Genomic DNA, 18,403 nt, shown 5'->3' on the forward strand with positions numbered 1-18,403 from the left:
TGCTACAACAGTTACTACCACAGCTTCAGCAGTCATCTCCTCCGCCAGCTCCTGCACCTCCTCCGCAGCGAGTGGCCGCTCCTGGGATACGCTTATCCTTGCCGGATAAATTTGATGGGGACTCTAAGTTTTGCCGTGGCTTTCTTTCCCAATGTTCCCTGCATCTGGAGATGATGTCGGACCTGTTTCCCACTGAAAGGTCTAAGGTGGCTTTCGTAGTCAGCCTTCTGTCCGGAAAAGCCCTGTCATGGGCCACACCGCTCTGGGACCGCAATGACCCCGTCACTGCCTCTGTACACTCCTTCTTCTCGGAAATCCGAAGTGTCTTTGAGGAACCTGCCCGAGCCTCTTCTGCTGAGACTGCCCTGTTGAACCTGGTCCAGGGTAATTCTTCCGTTGGCGAGTATGCCGTACAATTCCGTACTCTTGCTTCAGAATTGTCCTGGAATAATGAGGCCCTCTGCGCGACCTTCAAAAAAGGCCTATCCAGCAACATTAAAGATGTTCTGGCCGCACGAGAAATTCCTGCTAATCTACATGAACTTATTCACCTAGCCACTCGCATTGACATGCGTTTTTCCGAAAGGCGTCAGGAACTCCGCCAAGATATGGACTCTGTTCGCACGAGGCGTTTCTTCTCCTCGGCTCCTCTCTCCTCTGGTCCCCTGCAATCTGTTCCTGTGCCTCCCGCCGTGGAGGCTATGCAGGTCGACCGGTCTCGCCTGACACCTCAAGAGAGGACACGACGCCGTATGGAGAACCTCTGCCTGTACTGTGCTAGTACCGAACACTTCCTGAGAGATTGTCCTATCCGTCCTCCCCGCCTGGAAAGACGTACGCTGACTCCGCACAAAGGTGAGACAGTCCTTGATGTCTACTCTGCTTCTCCACGTCTTACTGTGCCTGTGCGGATGTCTGCCTCTGCCTTCTCCTTCTCTACAGTGGCCTTCTTGGACTCTGGATCTGCAGGAAATTTTATTTTGGCCTCTCTCGTCAACAGGTTCAACATCCCGGTGACCAGTCTCGCCAGACCCCTCTACATCAATTGTGTAAATAATGAAAGATTGGACTGTACCATACGTTTCCGCACGGAGCCCCTTCTTATGAGCATCGGATCTCATCATGAGAGGATTGAACTTTTGGTCCTCCCCAATTGCACCTCGGAAATTCTCCTTGGACTTCCCTGGCTTCAACTTCATTCCCCTACCCTGGATTGGTCCACTGGGGAGATCAAGAGTTGGGGGTCCTCTTGTTCCAAGAACTGTCTAAAACCGGTTCCCAGTAACCCTTGCCGTAACTCTGTGGTTCCTCCAGTAACCGGTCTCCCTAAGGCCTATATGGACTTCGCGGATGTTTTCTGCAAAAAACAAGCTGAGACTCTACCTCCTCACAGGCCTTATGATTGCCCTATCGACCTCCTCCCGGGCACTACTCCACCCCGGGGCAGAATTTATCCTCTCTCTGCCCCAGAGACTCTTGCCATGTCCGAATACGTCCAGGAGAATCTAAAAAAGGGCTTTATCCGTAAATCCTCCTCTCCTGCCGGAGCCGGATTTTTCTTTGTGTCCAAAAAAGATGGCTCCCTACGTCCTTGCATTGACTACCGCGGTCTTAATAAAATCACGGTTAAGAACCGCTACCCCTTACCCCTCATCTCTGAACTCTTTGATCGCCTCCAAGGTGCCCACATCTTCACTAAATTGGACTTAAGAGGCGCCTATAACCTCATCCGCATCAGAGAGGGGGACGAGTGGAAAACGGCATTTAACACCAGAGATGGACACTTTGAGTATCTGGTCATGCCCTTTGGACTGTGCAACGCCCCTGCCGTCTTCCAAGACTTTGTCAATGAAATTTTTCGTGATCTGTTATACTCCTGTGTTGTTGTATATCTGGACGATATCCTAATTTTTTCTGCCAATCTAGAAGAACACCGCCAGCATGTCCGTATGGTTCTTCAGAGACTTCGTGACAACCAACTCTATGCCAAAATTGAGAAATGTCTGTTTGAATGCCAATCTCTTCCTTTTCTAGGATATTTGGTCTCTGGCCAGGGACTACAGATGGATCCAGACAAACTCTCTGCCGTCTTAGATTGGCCACGCCCCTCCGGACTCCGTGCTATCCAACGCTTTTTGGGGTTCGCCAATTATTACAGGCAATTTATTCCACATTTTTCTACCATTGTGGCTCCTATCGTGGCTTTAACCAAAAAAAATGCTGATCCCAAGTCCTGGCCTCCTCAAGCAGAAGACGCCTTTAAACGACTCAAGTCTGCCTTTTCTTCGGCTCCCGTCCTCTCCAGACCTGACCCTTCCAAACCCTTCCTATTGGAGGTTGATGCCTCCTCAGTGGGAGCTGGAGCTGTTCTTCTACAAAAAAATTCTTCCGGGCATGCTGTCACTTGTGGTTTTTTCTCTAGGACCTTCTCTCCAGCGGAGAGGAACTACTCCATCGGGGATCGAGAGCTTCTAGCCATTAAATTAGCACTTGAGGAATGGAGGCATCTGCTGGAGGGATCAAGTTCTCCTGTTATTATCTACACCGACCACAAGAACCTCTCCTACCTCCAGTCTGCCCAACGGCTGAATCCTCGCCAGGCCCGGTGGTCTCTGTTCTTTGCCCGATTTAATTTTGAGATTCACTTTCGTCCTGCCGATAAGAACATTAGGGCCGATGCTCTCTCTCGTTCCTCGGATGCCTCAGAAGTTGAACTCTCTCCGCAACACATCATTCCACCTGACTGCCTGATCTCCACTTCTCCTGCCTCCATCAGGCAGACTCCTCCAGGAAAGACCTTTGTTTCTCCTCGCCAACGCCTCGGAATCCTCAAATGGGGTCACTCCTCCCATCTCGCAGGTCATGCGGGTATCAAGAAATCTGTGCAACTCATCTCCCGCTTCTATTGGTGGCCGACTCTGGAGACGGATGTTGTGGACTTTGTGCGAGCCTGCACTATCTGTGCCCGGGATAAGACTCCTCGCCAGAAGCCCGCTGGTTTTCTTCATCCTCTGCCTGTCCCCGAACAGCCTTGGTCTCTGATTGGTATGGATTTTATTACTGATTTACCCCCTTCCCGTGGCAACACTGTTATTTGGGTGGTCGTTGATCGATTCTCCAAAATGGCACATTTCATCCCTCTTCCTGGTCTTCCTTCTGCGCCTCAGTTGGCTAAACAATTTTTTGTACACATTTTTCGTCTTCACGGGTTGCCTACGCAGATTGTCTCGGATAGAGGCGTCCAATTCGTGTCTAAATTCTGGAGGGCTCTCTGTAAACAACTCAAGATTAAATTAAATTTTTCTTCTGCATATCATCCCCAGTCCAATGGACAAGTAGAAAGGATTAACCAGATCTTGGGTGATTATTTGCGACATTTTGTTTCCTCCCGCCAGGATGACTGGGCAGATCTCCTCCCATGGGCCGAATTCTCGTATAACTTCAGGGTCTCTGAGTCTTCCTCCAAATCCCCATTTTTCGTGGTGTACGGCCGTCACCCTCTTCCCCCCCTCCCTACTCCCTTGCCCTCTGGTCTGCCCGCTGTGGATGAAATTTCTCGTGACCTTTCCATCATATGGAGAGAGACCCAAAATTCTCTCTTACAGGCTTCATCACGCATGAAGAAGTTCGCGGATAAGAAAAGAAGAGCTCCCCCCGTTTTTTCCCCTGGAGACAAGGTATGGCTCTCCGCTAAATATGTCCGCTTCCGTGTCCCTAGCTACAAGTTGGGACCACGCTATCTTGGTCCTTTCAAAATTTTGTGTCAAATTAATCCTGTCTCTTATAAACTTCTTCTTCCTCCCTCTCTTCGTATCCCTAATGCCTTTCACGTCTCTCTTCTCAAACCACTCATCCTCAACCGTTTTTCTCCCAAATCTGTTCCTCCCACTCCTGTTTCCGGCTCCTCGGACATCTTCTCGGTCAAAGAAATTTTAGCTGCCAAAAAGGTCAGAGGGAAAAATTTTTTTTTAGTGGACTGGGAGGGTTGTGGTCCTGAAGAGAGATCCTGGGAACCTGAGGACAACATCCTAGACAAAAGTCTGCTCCTCAGGTTCTCAGGCTCTAAGAAGAGGGGGAGACCCAAGGGGGGGGGTACTGTTACGCCGAGCGCTCCGGGTCCCCGCTCCTCCCCGGAGCGCTCGCTTCACTCTCCCCGCGGCAGCGCTCCGGTCACGTCCTCTGACCCGGGGCGCTGCGATTCCGCTGCCAGCCGGGATGCGATTCGCGATGCGGGTAGCGCCCGCTCGCGATGCGCACCCCGGCTCCCCTACCTGACTCGCTCTCCGTCTGTTCTGTCCCGGCGCGCGCGGCCCCGCTCCCTAGGGCGCGCGCGCGCCGGGTCTCTGCGATTTAAAGGGCCACTGCGCCGCTGATTGGCGCAGTGGTTCCAATTAGTGTGTTCACCTGTGCACTTCCCTATATCACCTCACTTCCCCTGCACTCCCTTGCCGGATCTTGTTGCCTTAGTGCCAGTGAAAGCGTTCCTTGTGTGTTCCTTGCCTGTGTTTCCAGACCTTCTGCCGTTGCCCCTGACTACGATCCTTGCTGCCTGCCCCGACCTTCTGCTACGTCCGACCTTGCTTTTGCCTACTCCCTTGTACCGCGCCTATCTTCAGCAGCCAGAGAGGTGAGCCGTTGCTAGTGGATACGACCTGGTCACTACCGCCGCAGCAAGACCATCCCGCTTTGCGGCGGGCTCTGGTGAAAACCAGTAGTGGCTTAGAACCGGTCCACTAGCACGGTCCACGCCAATCCCTCTCTGGCACAGAGGATCCACTACCTGCCAGCCGGCATCGTGACAATCACTGCTAACACTATGCTATGCAACCAGTACCGCTAAAAACTAAAGATGATAGTTCAAAACATCAGCCCTTATACTGCTGTGTATACGGAAAAATAATAACGTTATGGAGGTCAGAAAAGGGCAATTTTAAACAGACTTTAATTTAAAAAAAAAAATGTAAGTTAGGCTTTTTAACCCCTTAAGGACCCGGGGTTTTTCCATTTTTGCATTTTTGTTTTTTCCTCCTTACCTTTAAAAATCATAACTCTTTCAATTTTGCACCTAAAAATGTAATTGATGGCTTATTTTTTGTGCCACCAATTCTACTTTGTAATGACATCAGTCATTTTACCCAAAAATCTATGGCAAAAAAATCATAACTACATGCAGGAAAATGTATACGTTTAAAATCATCATCTTCTGACCCCTATAACATTTTTATTTTTCCGTGTATGGGGCGGTATGAGGGCTCATTTTTTGCGCCGTGATCTGAAGTTTTTATCGGTACCATTTTTGGATTGATAGGACTTATTGATCGCTTTTTATTAATTTTTTCATGATATAAAAAAGTGACCAAAAATGCACTATTTTGGACTTTGAAATTTTTTGGCGCGTACGCCATTGACCGTGCGGTTTAATTAATGATATATTTTTATAATTCGGACATTTCCACACGCGGCGATACCACATATGTTTATTTTTATTTACACTGTTTTTTTTATGGGAAAAGGGGGTTGATTCAAACTTTTAATAGTGAAGGGGTTAAATGATCTTTATTCACTTTTTTTTTTGTTCACTTTTTTTTTTGCAGTGTTATAGCTCCCATAGGGACCTATAACACTGCACACACTGATCTCTTACATTGATCACTGGTTTCTCATAAGAAACCACTGATCGATGATTCTGTCGCTTGACTGCTCATGCCTGGATCTCAGGCACTGAGCAGTCATTCGGCGATCGGACAGCGAGGAGGCAGGTAGGGACCCTCCGGCTGTCCTGTAAGATGTTCGGGATGCCGCAATTTCACCGCGGTGATCCCGAACAGCCCCCTAAGCTAACCGGCATGGTTTTACTTTCACTTTAGACACGGCGTTCAACTTTGAACGCCGTGTCTAAAGGGTTAATAGCGTGCGGCAACGCGATCAATGCCACGTGCTATTAGTTACGGGTCGCAGCCGTTGTTAGAGGTCATGTGTCGTTGTACGTCATGGGTCCTTAAGAGGTTAAAGCAGTACAATAATAAAGCAGTACAATAATAAAGCAGTACAATAATAAAGCAGTACAATAATAAAGCAGTACAATAATAAAGCAGTACAATATTAAAGCAGTACAATAATAAAGCAGTACAATAATAAAAAATAAAAAAAAACAACATGTAAGCATGTTAAAAAAAAATGTTTTTGGTTGTTCCATACATTTTATGGTAAAATGAAAGGTGTTATTACAAAGAACAATTGTAGCTGCCTCCAGCTGTTGCAAAACTACAATTCCTAGCATGCCCAGACAGCTGAAGGCTGTCTGGGCATGCTGGGAATTGTAGTTTTGCAACAGCTGGAGGCACACTGGCTCGGAAACACTGCCATAGGCTTTATTAGAACCCATTATTAGATTTATTTTTTATTTTTATTTTATACCTTTTATTTTTATTACATACTTTTATTTTACTGCTTTTTTTCCTCTTTTCATTATACAATGTGTGAACTGCCTGAATAAAGAAGTGCTTTTATGGAAGTGTTGGGTGCTGCATATTCTGTTACTGCTGGGAACTATTCATCACTCTGCAATATTTTGTTTTCTCTTGAACTTCTAGAAAACGTCACTAAAGGAAGCCTGATGATTCATATTGCTTAAAAGAGAATTCCAGGCACCCTGACTAACCCTGACTAAAGGATCACTAAACACATTCAATGCACAAAAAGTATTCCAGCTCTTCCTTCCTTTATGTCCCTTTGATCCTATTATGTCTTCTTACACTTAAAGGGGTACTCCCGTGGAAACCATTTTCTTTTTTTTATCAACTGGTGCCAGAAAGTTAAACAGATTCATAAATTACTTCTATTAAAAAAAAATCTTAATCCTTCCAGTACTTTTTAGGGGCTGTATACTACAGAGACTGTATACTACAGAGAAAATGCTTTTCTTTTTGGATTTCTCTTCTGTCACGACCACAGTGCTCTCTACTGACCTCTGCTGTCCATTTTAGGAACTGTCCAGATCAGCATATGTTTGCTATGGGGATTTTCTCCTGCTCTGGACAGTTCCTAAAATGGACAGCAGAGGTCAGCAGAGAGAACTGTGGTCGTGACAGAAGAGAAATCCAAAAAGAAAAGCATTTTCTCTGTAGGATACAGTCACTAATAAGTACTGGAAGGATTAAGATTTTCTGTTTAACTTTCTGGCACCAGTTGAGTTAAAAAAAAAAAAAGTTTTCCACCGAAGTACTCTTTTAAAACTGAGAAGTGAAGAAAACTCTTTGTGTCACGTGAGATCAGCCATGTCCCCTTCTATGTTCTCACTGCCCTGTGTCTTACTGTAAGACAGCTGGCTGCAGCAGGAGCCTCCCCTCAATGCATTGTTTGCAGTAGGACAAAAGGATTGTTAGGCCCACCGCTTGACTAAGCCACGGCCCTCAGTCAATCACCAGCTGAAGAGGAAACAAATCAGCATAGGGGCTAAATGTTTGATGATTGGCTGAGCGGGCCAGGAGTCCCAGTAGTTGGATTCCCAACAACCCTCACCCCTCTACTCCCATCAGACACTTGCAGTAACTCCTTAGTTGTTGCTGATCGTGTACATTAAAATAATTCTCTGGAACCCAGACATAGTGTAGTGCCCACAGCATTGCGGTAGATGCAGGCTCCACTTCTTTGTTTACACTAGTACAATGACTTATCTGTATGGACAGCTGGGTCGGGCATGCGGCTCAACATATTCAAGTGAATGATACTTCAGTTTTATTGTATCTTAAAGGGGTACTCCGGCCCCAAGACATCTTATCCCCTGTCGTGACTTGCATTGAGGGTGTGGGGCTTGACGTCATTACTCTGTCCCCGTGTGACGTTGAGGGGGTGGGGCATGAGGTCACGATACTCTGTCCCTGTGGTCAGGAGGCACAACACTGAGAGCCATCAGCACTTCCTGCAGTGCTTACAGGTGGGTGCTGCATGCTAGATTGCGGGGGTCCTTTGGATAGGGGATAAGATGTCTTGGGGCTGTAATAGCCCTTTAATTGTATTGTTATCCTTTCCGATCTCCATGTCCATTGTCACATCTGTTCTTTGCTCACTTTAAAGGGGAACTCCATTTTTCTAACAACTTATCCTGTGGATAGAGGGGGGTTCGAGGGCTGGTACCCACTGTCTGGCTTCATCTCTCCCTATGCACAGAGCAGCCACCACTCCATGCACAGAGCTATGTCGACCACTGCATGGAACGCTGGCCGACATGCCCCATCCATGCATTTCTATGGGAGATACAGTGTTTCGTGCATGGGGAGAGCCAGGGTGCTGGATTGTGGATAGGGGATATGTTGTTCAGTACCGGAGTACCCCTTTAAGTCTATTTAATTTATCAAAACCTGTGAGAGGAAAAGTTGACCATTTGCCCATAGCAACCAATCAGATCGCTTCTTTCATTTTTCACAGGACTAGTTAAAAATGAAAGAAGCGATCTGATTGGTTGCTGTGGGCAACTGCACCACTCTTCCTCACACAGGTTTTGATAAATCTCCCCCTATGTTTCTGTGTGACTCTCTCTATGTTGCATGACCACACCAAACTAGTAAAATCAAGATGAACTTAAATGGGTTTTCAGGGGACAATTTTAGTTTTTTTAAATTATGGATACTGTGGGTAAAAAAAACATACCTGCTACAATCCCCTATCCCTGCTGACTAAACACTTATGCATTTATTTACACTTTAAAGTGTAACTGTACCTTAAAAAAATATTTGACATGTCCTAGGGAACAGTATTTCTCCAGCAGGTACAAAGGACTGGGAAAACTAAAAGTTAGCTGTTATAAAAAAAAAACAGAATATTAGCTGTTACAGTCGCCATTTTTATAGTCTTCATTTTGTCACAGTCTCTTCGGAGGTGTGTAACTACAATTTTTTCCTGATCCCATAGATATAACAGATGGAGTTGGGAGGGGTGAGGAGCGGCCTATGAGCTAGTAGGTGATGATGTCATCTTGTAGTTCACAGGAACTGGCCCCTTAGTACCAATTGAGCATGTTATAAACACCACAGCCTACCTGAGTATTGTTACTGACCATGTCCGTCCCTTTATGACCACAGCAGACCCATCTACTGATGATACATCCAGCAAGATAATGAACTGTGGTGTCCCAGTACAGGTACATTGTGTCAAGGTATTTTAGGCCCTGTCAGATTGAGACCTCCAGTGTCCTGGGGGTTCCCCTGCAGGGACTCAACCATTTCTAATGTGTATTTGCACTGTTATAACTTAGCAATCCGTTATTAGGTGTCTGTAGCTTTAACCCCTTAAGGACTCAGGGTTTTTCCGTTTTTGCACTTTCGTTTTTTCCTCCTTACCTTTAAAAAATCATAACCCTTTCAATTTTCCACCTAAAAATCCATATTATGGCTTATTTTTTGCGTCGCCAATTCTACTTTGCAGTGACATTAGTCATTTTACCCAAAAATGCACGGCGAAACGGAAAAAAAAATCATTGTGCGACAAAATTTAAAAAAACGCCATTTTGTAACTTTTGGGGGCTTCCGTTTCTACGCAGTGCATATTTCGGTAAAAATTACACCTTATCATTATTCTGTAGGTCCATACGGTTAAAATGATACCCTACTTATATAGGTTTGATTTTGTCGCACTTCTGGAAAAAATCATAACTACATGCAGGAAAATTTATACGTTTAAAAATGTAATCTTCTGACCCCTATAACTTTTTATTTTTCCACGTACGGGGCGGTATGAGGACTCATTTTTTGCGCCGTGATCTGAAGTTTTTATTGGTATGATTTTTGTTTTGATCTGACTTTTTGATCACTTTTTATTCATTTTTTAATGTTATAAAAAGTTACCAAAATACGCTTTTTTGGACTTTGGAATTTTTTTGCGCGTACGCCATTGACCGTACGGCTTAATTAATGATATATTTTTATAGTTCGGACATTTACGCACGCGGCGATACCACATATGTTTATTTTATTTTTTTTTTACACTGTTTTATTTTTCTTATGGGAAAAGGGGGGTGATTCAAACTTTTATTAGGGAAGGGGTTAAATGACCTTTATTAACACTTTTTTTTAACTTTTTTTTTGCAGTGTTATAGGTCCCATAGGGACCTATAACACTGCACACACTGATCTTTCATCCTGATCACAGGCGTGTATTAACACGCCTGTGATCAGCATTATCGGCGCTTGACTGCTCCTGCCTGGATCTCAGGCACGGAGCAGTCATTCGTCGATCGGACACCGAGGAGGCAGGTAAGAGCCCTCCCGGTGTCCGATCAGCTGTTCGGGACACTGCGATTTCACCGCGGCGGTCCCGAACAGCCCGACTGAGCAGCCGGGATACTTTCAGTTTCACTTTAGAAGCGGCGGTCAGCTTTGACCGCCGCTTCTAAAGGGTTAATACCGCACATCGCCGCGATCGGCGATGTGTGGTATTAGCCGCGGGTCCCGGCCGTTGATTAGCGCCGGGACCCACGCGATATGATGCGGGATCGCGTCGTTAAGGGGTTAAGTATGTTACCTAGCAACCTCATGCTTAGTCAGGGTATGTGAGAGTGGAGGACTGAGGGCTAGACTAAACTTTTATATTATGTTATCACTTGTATGTAACTTTATTGTAAATCCTAAAGGGGATACAGACAACTCTATGATCCACAGCTGCCTAGCCAATGGGCTTTAGTTTAGCCTTCCCTTATAAGGGGTGGCATTTCCTGTGTGAAGGAGAGTAGGAGAGTAGAGGAGGAGAGGAATTGAGAAGAGTGATGTGGAGTTCAGAGTACAGAGTGGAGGTCCGAGCAAGTTCATAGGAGGTGAAGCTCCGGAGTAGCAGAGAGAATCCGCAGATGAGTGAGAGCAACGATGAGAGGGAGATAAGAAAAGCATGAAGTAACCCCAACTAATAGCAAGCCTTTACTTCAGCCTTGATCAGAGAATTTATAAAGGACAATTCATTATCTTCCAGCGAAAAGCCACAAATCTACCGACACTTCAGTAAGTGACTTTAATCTCAAGCCTAATATAGCGCAGACCTAAAACTCCTAGTCCTGCCGTAAGAGCCAAGCATATATGCAATATCAAGTCCAAGCACTGCAAGCTGTGTGGTCCTCTAGAGACTGTCTGTTAAACCTTTGGGAGACTTTGGTTGAGTGCTGTGTAGATTGTACCACCTATCTTCAAGTTAGTAAAGCCTCCTTTAAACTGCAACCTAGTGTGGAGTTAATTCTTTCCTTGTTAGCCTGTGGCAAAGCCTGTGCCAAAAACTGGCCTTTGAGGCCCAACTATTCCAGGAATTGTGCCAGTTCCATGCGTGTAAGAAACTCAGAACCACTACTTATCACCCGCAAGGGAATGGACGTTTTACTCCAAGTATCAAGGGGACCGTTGTCCGAGAGGAGCATTTGACACAGCTGCAAGACATCACCCAGTTCCAAGGCATCACACAGCTGCAAGTCATCACCCAGCTACAAGTCATCTACAGTGCACCGATGTACCCGGGCCTACACCACCGGAGGGCCGGCCCCCAACATGGGTACCCACGAAAGTGCCAGGGCCCCCTCCTGCAGTGGCGGAGGTTTGGCCCGAAGAGCCGGCACCAACTGATCATCCTTCTGTGGCACAAGCTGCTGCAGTCCAGGTGGTAGTGAATGTCCAACCTACCATCTCAAATTCTACCTTGTCCCATGTGTCCTGGGACACCCACGTCGACCCCTTGCAGGGGGCCCAGTCCCGAAATCCTCTCTTCATTAGTCAGCCGAGGGCTCCTCCTAGTAGGCGGGATTGGGAAGAAAGAGGATATCCCGTTCTACCCACATTGAGGAAGAAGAAGAGAGCACCAGAGTGATGCTAACTGAAAAAGTTCCTCTTATTACTTATAGTCGTAGGATTAACTGTTTTCTGTTCCAGGTTCAGCAACGGTTCAAGTCTAGTGCCTGACACATGGTGTCAAGAAGAGGTCGCAGTAAGGGAACTGGAATTGTAAGTTTTGTGCCCGGCCTAGCCGAGAGACTCCCGTATTGGAGAATATGTATAAAGGTATTATGCTCCAAATTCATGGTGCAAAATCTTGCGTGGTGGTTGGCTGTTTTCTATAGGGGTCTATCCAGATATAGTCAGGATTTCCTTACACTGCCCCCTACGCCGACTCCACCCTCTAGAAGAAATTGTTGTTCCAGAAAATTCAGAGATGGTGTTGCGTAGATCCACACGTTCTAATTTTGGACAACCCCCAGCAAGATATAGGGATTAGTCTAAAAACATGTACATAAACATATGTAGATAAACTACACACCTCAAGTATACTTCATTGATAATTCCCTACAAGTGTATCTAATGGGTAAACCATTATCAGCTCAAAGCCTCTTAACTTTGTTTGTGCACAGGAACCTACCTGGCCAGTAAGTATCCTGTCCCTAACATAAGCACTACAGTAAAGAAAAAGGGTTACATAAAAAATGTCTAGCTTTGTATTACATGTATACTCAAAAATGTCTAGCATAAAATAAAATGTGTTCTGGGGAGAAGTGCTTGATCGCCCAAGGGCCCCAGTAGCCAAGGCATTGAGTAGAGAGCCTCCGGCAGCCCAATCCGCACCTATTAGTATAAGAAATGTATCTAATGTTACATAATATAAGGTGATATAATGTACAGTAAAGTTACATAAGTCTGTATATTCAGCTACAAAATTGTCTAGTTAGACATGTCAATTGTGTATAGTGTATCATATGCATAGTCCACTTATAGAAAGCACATAGAAAGGTCTTTACAAATGTATATACATGTGTACAGGTTATAAATAGTAAAATAGCTAAATCTTATTAATAAGAACCCTTCAATACTCTGGATAATCAGTCTACTAAACCAGTCTGTTAGTATACTTAGATAAATGCTATCCCATTTACACCTACTTATTATACAGGTGACATAGCAAAGCATATAATGACAATAATATCCTAGTTCTAACTATAAATATAAATAGTTTGTACACATAGGTATAGGCTGAAGGTTATGTTAGAGGTCAACTAAAGAAAAAAAATATCCTGTTCGAAGCACTTTGATCAGATATAATAGGTATATATTCTGTCTGGGACCCAAATAACCACGTATCCTACACCAATAATGTTTGGTATCCTACCTCTAAAAGCCTGACATGGACGTTTGTGTGTAAAATGCCTCAGGACTTGTTATGTGTTTATTTCTCCAAAGCCTGAAATGGACGTTTGTGCATAAAATGCCTCAGGACTTCTTATGGCCCCAAGGCCACTTCGCTCTTCAATCCGACAGTACCTTTATCGTCGAGGACGACTTCTGTTTAGTGGTGGGGTTTGTGGTGTCCCAGTACAGGTACATTGTGTCAAGGTATTTTAGGCCCTGTCAGATTGAGACCTCCAGTGTCCTGGGGGCTCCCCTGCAGGGACTCAACCATTTCTAATGTGTATTTGCACTGTTATAACTTAGCAATCCGTTATTAGGTGTCTTTAGCTTTAAGTATGTTACCTAGCAACCTCATGCTTAGTAAGGGTATGTGAGAGTGGAGGACTGAGGGCTAGACTAAACTTTTGTGTAAGGTGTTATATTATGGTACTACTTGTATGTAACTTTATTGTAAATCCTAAAGGGGATACAGACAACTCTATGATCCACAGCTGCCTGGCCAATGGGCTTTAGTTTAGCCTTCCCTTATAAGGGGTGGCATTTCCTGTGAGTAGGAGAGTAGAGGAGGAGAGGAATTGAGAAGAGTGGTGTGGAGTTCAGAGTACAGAGTGGAGGTCCGAGGAGTAGCAGAGGAGTAGCAGAGAGAATCTGCAGAGGAGTGAGAGCAACGATGAGAGGGAGATAAGAAAAGCATGAAGTAACCCCAACTAATAGCAAGCCTTTACTTCAGCCTTGATTAGATAAATCCTAAAGGACAATTCATTATTTTCTGGCGAAAAGCCACAAATCTACCGACACTTCAGTAAGTGACTTTAATCTCAAGCCTAATATAGCGCAGACCTAAAACTGCTAGTCCGGCCATAAGAGCCAAGCATATATGCGATATCAAGTCCAAGCACTGCAAGCTGTGTGGTCCTCTAGAGACTGTCTGTTAAACCTTTGGGAGACTTTGGTTGAGCGCTGTGGAGATTGTACCACCTATTTTCAGGTTAGTAAATCCTCCGTTAAACTGCAACCTAGTGTGGAGTTAATTCTTTCCTTGCTAGCCTGTGGGGAGACGGAGTTTCCCGGACCTGTAGTACCCCGGGAGCTACCAAGACTACAGTGGCGTCATGTGACAGTAAGGGTTAATACCATCCGACCCTGGGTTCATAACCCCCCCAAGAACCAAGTAGCTAACCCCAGCGTAGTGACGGTCGCGGGTTTCACTCTTGGTTACCACAGAACCATGTCACATCACATCATCTGACCTTCAATGGCCTCCACAGTCACCAAATCTTATCCAAAAGATTACCGCTGGGATGTGGTGGAACTGTAGATTTCCATCATGAGTGTGCAGTCGACAAATCTGCAACAACTGTGTGATGCCATCATATCTATGTGGATCAAAATCTCTGAGGATTGTTTCCAGTGTATATATATATATATATATATATATATATATATAGTTCTGGTGACTACTAACTGTGTGCAGAGTGTATAGATCAATTTGTCACGCCAGGGCTCCGTTAACCTACACAGTCCGAGGTTGAAATTGCTTCTCCTTGGCCAAGATGACACTAATGCAAGGTTACAGATAACTATCTTTACTAAGGCATGGATTGTTAAATCCATCATAGTACAGACTTTGGTGCAGAGGGAAGTGCAGAGTTAGATAGCCTTTCCCCTTTCTAGGATTTGTAGTTGCTGAGACTTGAAATGAAATAGAAGCCAGCGCTGACTTGAAGATTTTAGGATGACTGACTGACTGAAGAGAACGTTTTTCCACAGAATTTTATGCTCTTGCACTTTAGTCGTTCTGAGATTGGCATGGCAACAGATTTGAGAGTTTCTTCTCCTTAGAGTTTCTTCTCCTTTTATTTATTAAAACACTTTATTATAGATCAATACAGAAATGTATATAGTCGATGGTCTGTTGAAGTTCCGCAAGGAAAGAAACAGCTGTAACCACTTACAGCGCACTGGCGTCTACTCATTCGTAGCGGCATGCAGCTGCCGTAACCTGTATGAATTTGCACTGGTAATAAAGAAGAAGACACAATACAGTTGGTGAGTGCCTTCGTATTATTTCGATATGAACTTGTCTGCACCTTGTCAGTTTTCATGAATGAGCACCACCATACAAGGTGCACTGAATATTTTCTCCGTCAAGTCTGAACCGCATATGAACACAGAAGGTTTACCTGCAGTGCCTGCAGCTTTCTATCACTCACTGTTGGACTGTAACTATTAATATGTTTTCACAATATGCCTTTTATAAAGCAACAGAAAGAGAAAAAGGCGTTTGTGAAAACCAGGAGAGTTGTGGGGTCTGGGGTGTTGCGGTGATGTAAGTGCAGGATCTGGTGGTATTAAACATTAGATGTGACGCCAGGGTGTGGTTTCCTTAGTGTTAAAGGGGTACTCCTGTGGAAAACATAATTTTTTTTTTTTAAATCAACTGGTGCCAGAAAGTTAAACAGATTTGTAAATTCTATAAAAAAATAAATAAAATAAAAAGCTAAATCCTTCCAGTACTTTTTAGGGGCTGTATACTTCAGAAGAAATGCTTTTCTTTTTGGATTTCTCTGTCACTACCACAGTGCTCTCTGCTGACCTTCGCTGTCCAATTTTGGAACTGGCCAGAACAGGAGAAAATCCCCATAGCAAACATATACTGCTCTGGACAGTTCCTAAAATGGACAGCAGAGGTCAGTAGAGAGCACTGTGGTCGTGACATCAGAGAAATCCAAAAAGAAAAGCATTTCCTCTGTAGTATACAGCCCATAAAATGTATTGGAAGGATTAAGATTTTTTAATAGAAGTAATTTACTAATTTGTTTAACTTTCTGGCACCAGTTAAAAAAAAAAAGTTTTCCACGGGAGTAGCCCTTTAATGGTCCTACCGCCAACCGTCCCAGAAACGGCAGGGAAAATAATGGAATGTCCATAGCACATTTTATGAATAAACTGAAGAACTTTACTTGAAGATTTTCTGCAACAGTCTTTATACATAACAGTCTCTCTCTTAAGAGGTAACCGGAATGCAGGTTCCTCACAGGTTTGCTGGGACTTTGAAGGAATGAGCTTAGATGCAGGCCACTGTGATACTAATTATAATATTCTAGCTGGTAGTAGTCACACAGGATTTGATAGATTGAGCTTGGTAACTCACGGTTAAGTGGCTGCTGGTTCTTTCAGGCTTTGGCCTAGATGAATTGAGATTTTTGCTGAGATATTTGTGCTTGCTTCCATATACAGGTCCTAAGAGGGCGAATTTAGTGGCTACAGCCCTTTATATAATAAAGGGCTGGACTAAGCTCATTGGTCAGCAAACCTGTAAGTCCTGAACCCAGTGAACTCTGGGTATATCACATGACCCTGGAAGGTCCTTGAGCAATAGTACAACCATAATTATAGTCACATGACCTGTTAAGTTCCTATACATTTATAATACCTATGCATATACATTAAATAATACACAATTTATATGAGCCCTGCAGTAGAGCCCTATGGGAATGAAAGGACTCTGGCTGAGGAGACTTTAGACAGGGACAGGACCAGGTCCTGTACCGGGACACCACACATCAATGGTACAGCACTTAATTAAATATAATGGTGAAAAGAAGACATACATTTAAAATTCATTAAAATGCATATATAAGGAGAATGAGTCTGGTGGAAAACCAAACAGAAATGGAAGCATACATGGAAAACGTGACCACAATGTTGGCAGTAATGTAGAGAGCCGGAATTCTGTACCCCAAACACACTCTACATGCTAAAAAATAGTAAAGGCAAAAAGTGCCAAAAAATGCATCGCAGAGAGTGGGAAACAGGAGTTGCTAATCACAAGAATATAGAGAATATTGAAACAATACAAGTAATAACAATCATTACCAAGTGGAGCGGGTACAAACAGTATACTTCCACCACCCGATGTTGTGCTCAAGGCTTCTTCCAGGGCGTGGATCAGTCACGCATGGGAATTTTTTTTGCTGATAGACAATATGCCTTTTAGTAGGATCACCAGATCCATTTCATGTTTTATTTACTACCCTTTTTCCATCCCTTTCCCCCTCCCCTTTCCTTATCCTATGGGCTATATAAACCGGACTGTCTCATAGTCTCACATCCATACAAGACTACTGAAGAAAAGGCCTGTGGCCTTGAAACGCGTCTAGTCCTCTGCTTGTTTATACCCCTATTGAGAATTGTTCCGTACTTTCAATTTTATATGGTCAAACAACTATTCCCACCCCGAAGATAATATTGGGACTTGTGCAATATTTCTCAACAATTTGTCCATTTGGGACTTATACATACATTTTGTACCACCTTACAGATTGAGCCAGCTGCTACTAAGCAAGGAGCTCACGCTCGTCGCAGCTGAGCATCCATCCAGGACTCCAATCCGCTGCTAATGCGGACATCCTAGGAGCCGGAACACTGCGCTGAATGCACAAGCCTCAACTGTGTCAATCACCTATGCTGAAGGAGCGCGACTCCGTTGAAAACTACACGCGCTGCCAGCGCGCGCTCCCACTGTAATCTTCCGAACACTGTCGGCTTGCCTCGCATCTCAGGACGGCTGGTATACTGCAGCCATAAACAGAGGCTGAAGCCCTAAAAGAACGTGGACCCGGTGAGCAGTGCAAAGCACCACACTATTTGGCTTATACTGCTATAGCAATTTCATGCACTTTATCACGTACTGCTTTTACCAAATTGCGGATCTCTGTTTAAACCATCTGCTACATGGCCATCTGATATTTATGGAACATACGGACATTCTCATTTGTGGGGATTATTTTTAGTATCGATTTTTATACCAGCTATTTGTTTTATTTCATTTATTAATTTATTTTATTTATTGTTGCCGTTGAGTCTGCGCAAGGACCCTGCGTTAGACCTTGATTATATACATTTCTGCATTTATCTATAATAAATAGTTTTAACGCTATTTAGACATATCACTTTCTTTCCACTACTTTTTCTACATACCTTTTGAGGACTGGTTTTCTGTATAATTCCAATTATACACCATTATTCAAATTAGATTTGAAAATTACTTCTAGTTAATAATCTTAACCCTTCCAGTACTTATCAGCTGCTGTTTACTACAGAGGAAGTTGAGTTGTTGTTTTCTGTCTGACCACAGTGCTCTCTGCTGACACCTCTGTCCATGTCAGGAACTGTCCAGATCAGGAGCAAATCCCCATAGCAAACCTCTTCTGCTCTGGACAGTTCCTGATATGGACTGAGGTGTCAGCAGA

General features: G+C 44.3%; 1 protein-coding gene across 1 annotated transcript in view; it reads left to right on the top strand.

Annotated features, from left to right (window-relative positions):
* Positions 1–9,097: 9,097 nt before the first annotated feature.
* Positions 9,098–18,403, top strand: part of CYSLTR1 (cysteinyl leukotriene receptor 1) — a 79,769-nt gene continuing 70,463 nt past the window's right edge. The window contains exon 1 of the mRNA XM_056538903.1: positions 9,098–9,139. The gene's annotated coding sequence lies outside the window, so the exon portion shown is untranslated. The remainder of the gene's footprint in view (positions 9,140–18,403) is intronic.

The sequence above is a fragment of the Hyla sarda genome, chromosome 9, assembly GCF_029499605.1.
Source record: "Hyla sarda isolate aHylSar1 chromosome 9, aHylSar1.hap1, whole genome shotgun sequence".
In the NCBI taxonomy this organism is placed as follows: Eukaryota; Metazoa; Chordata; class Amphibia; order Anura; family Hylidae; genus Hyla; species Hyla sarda.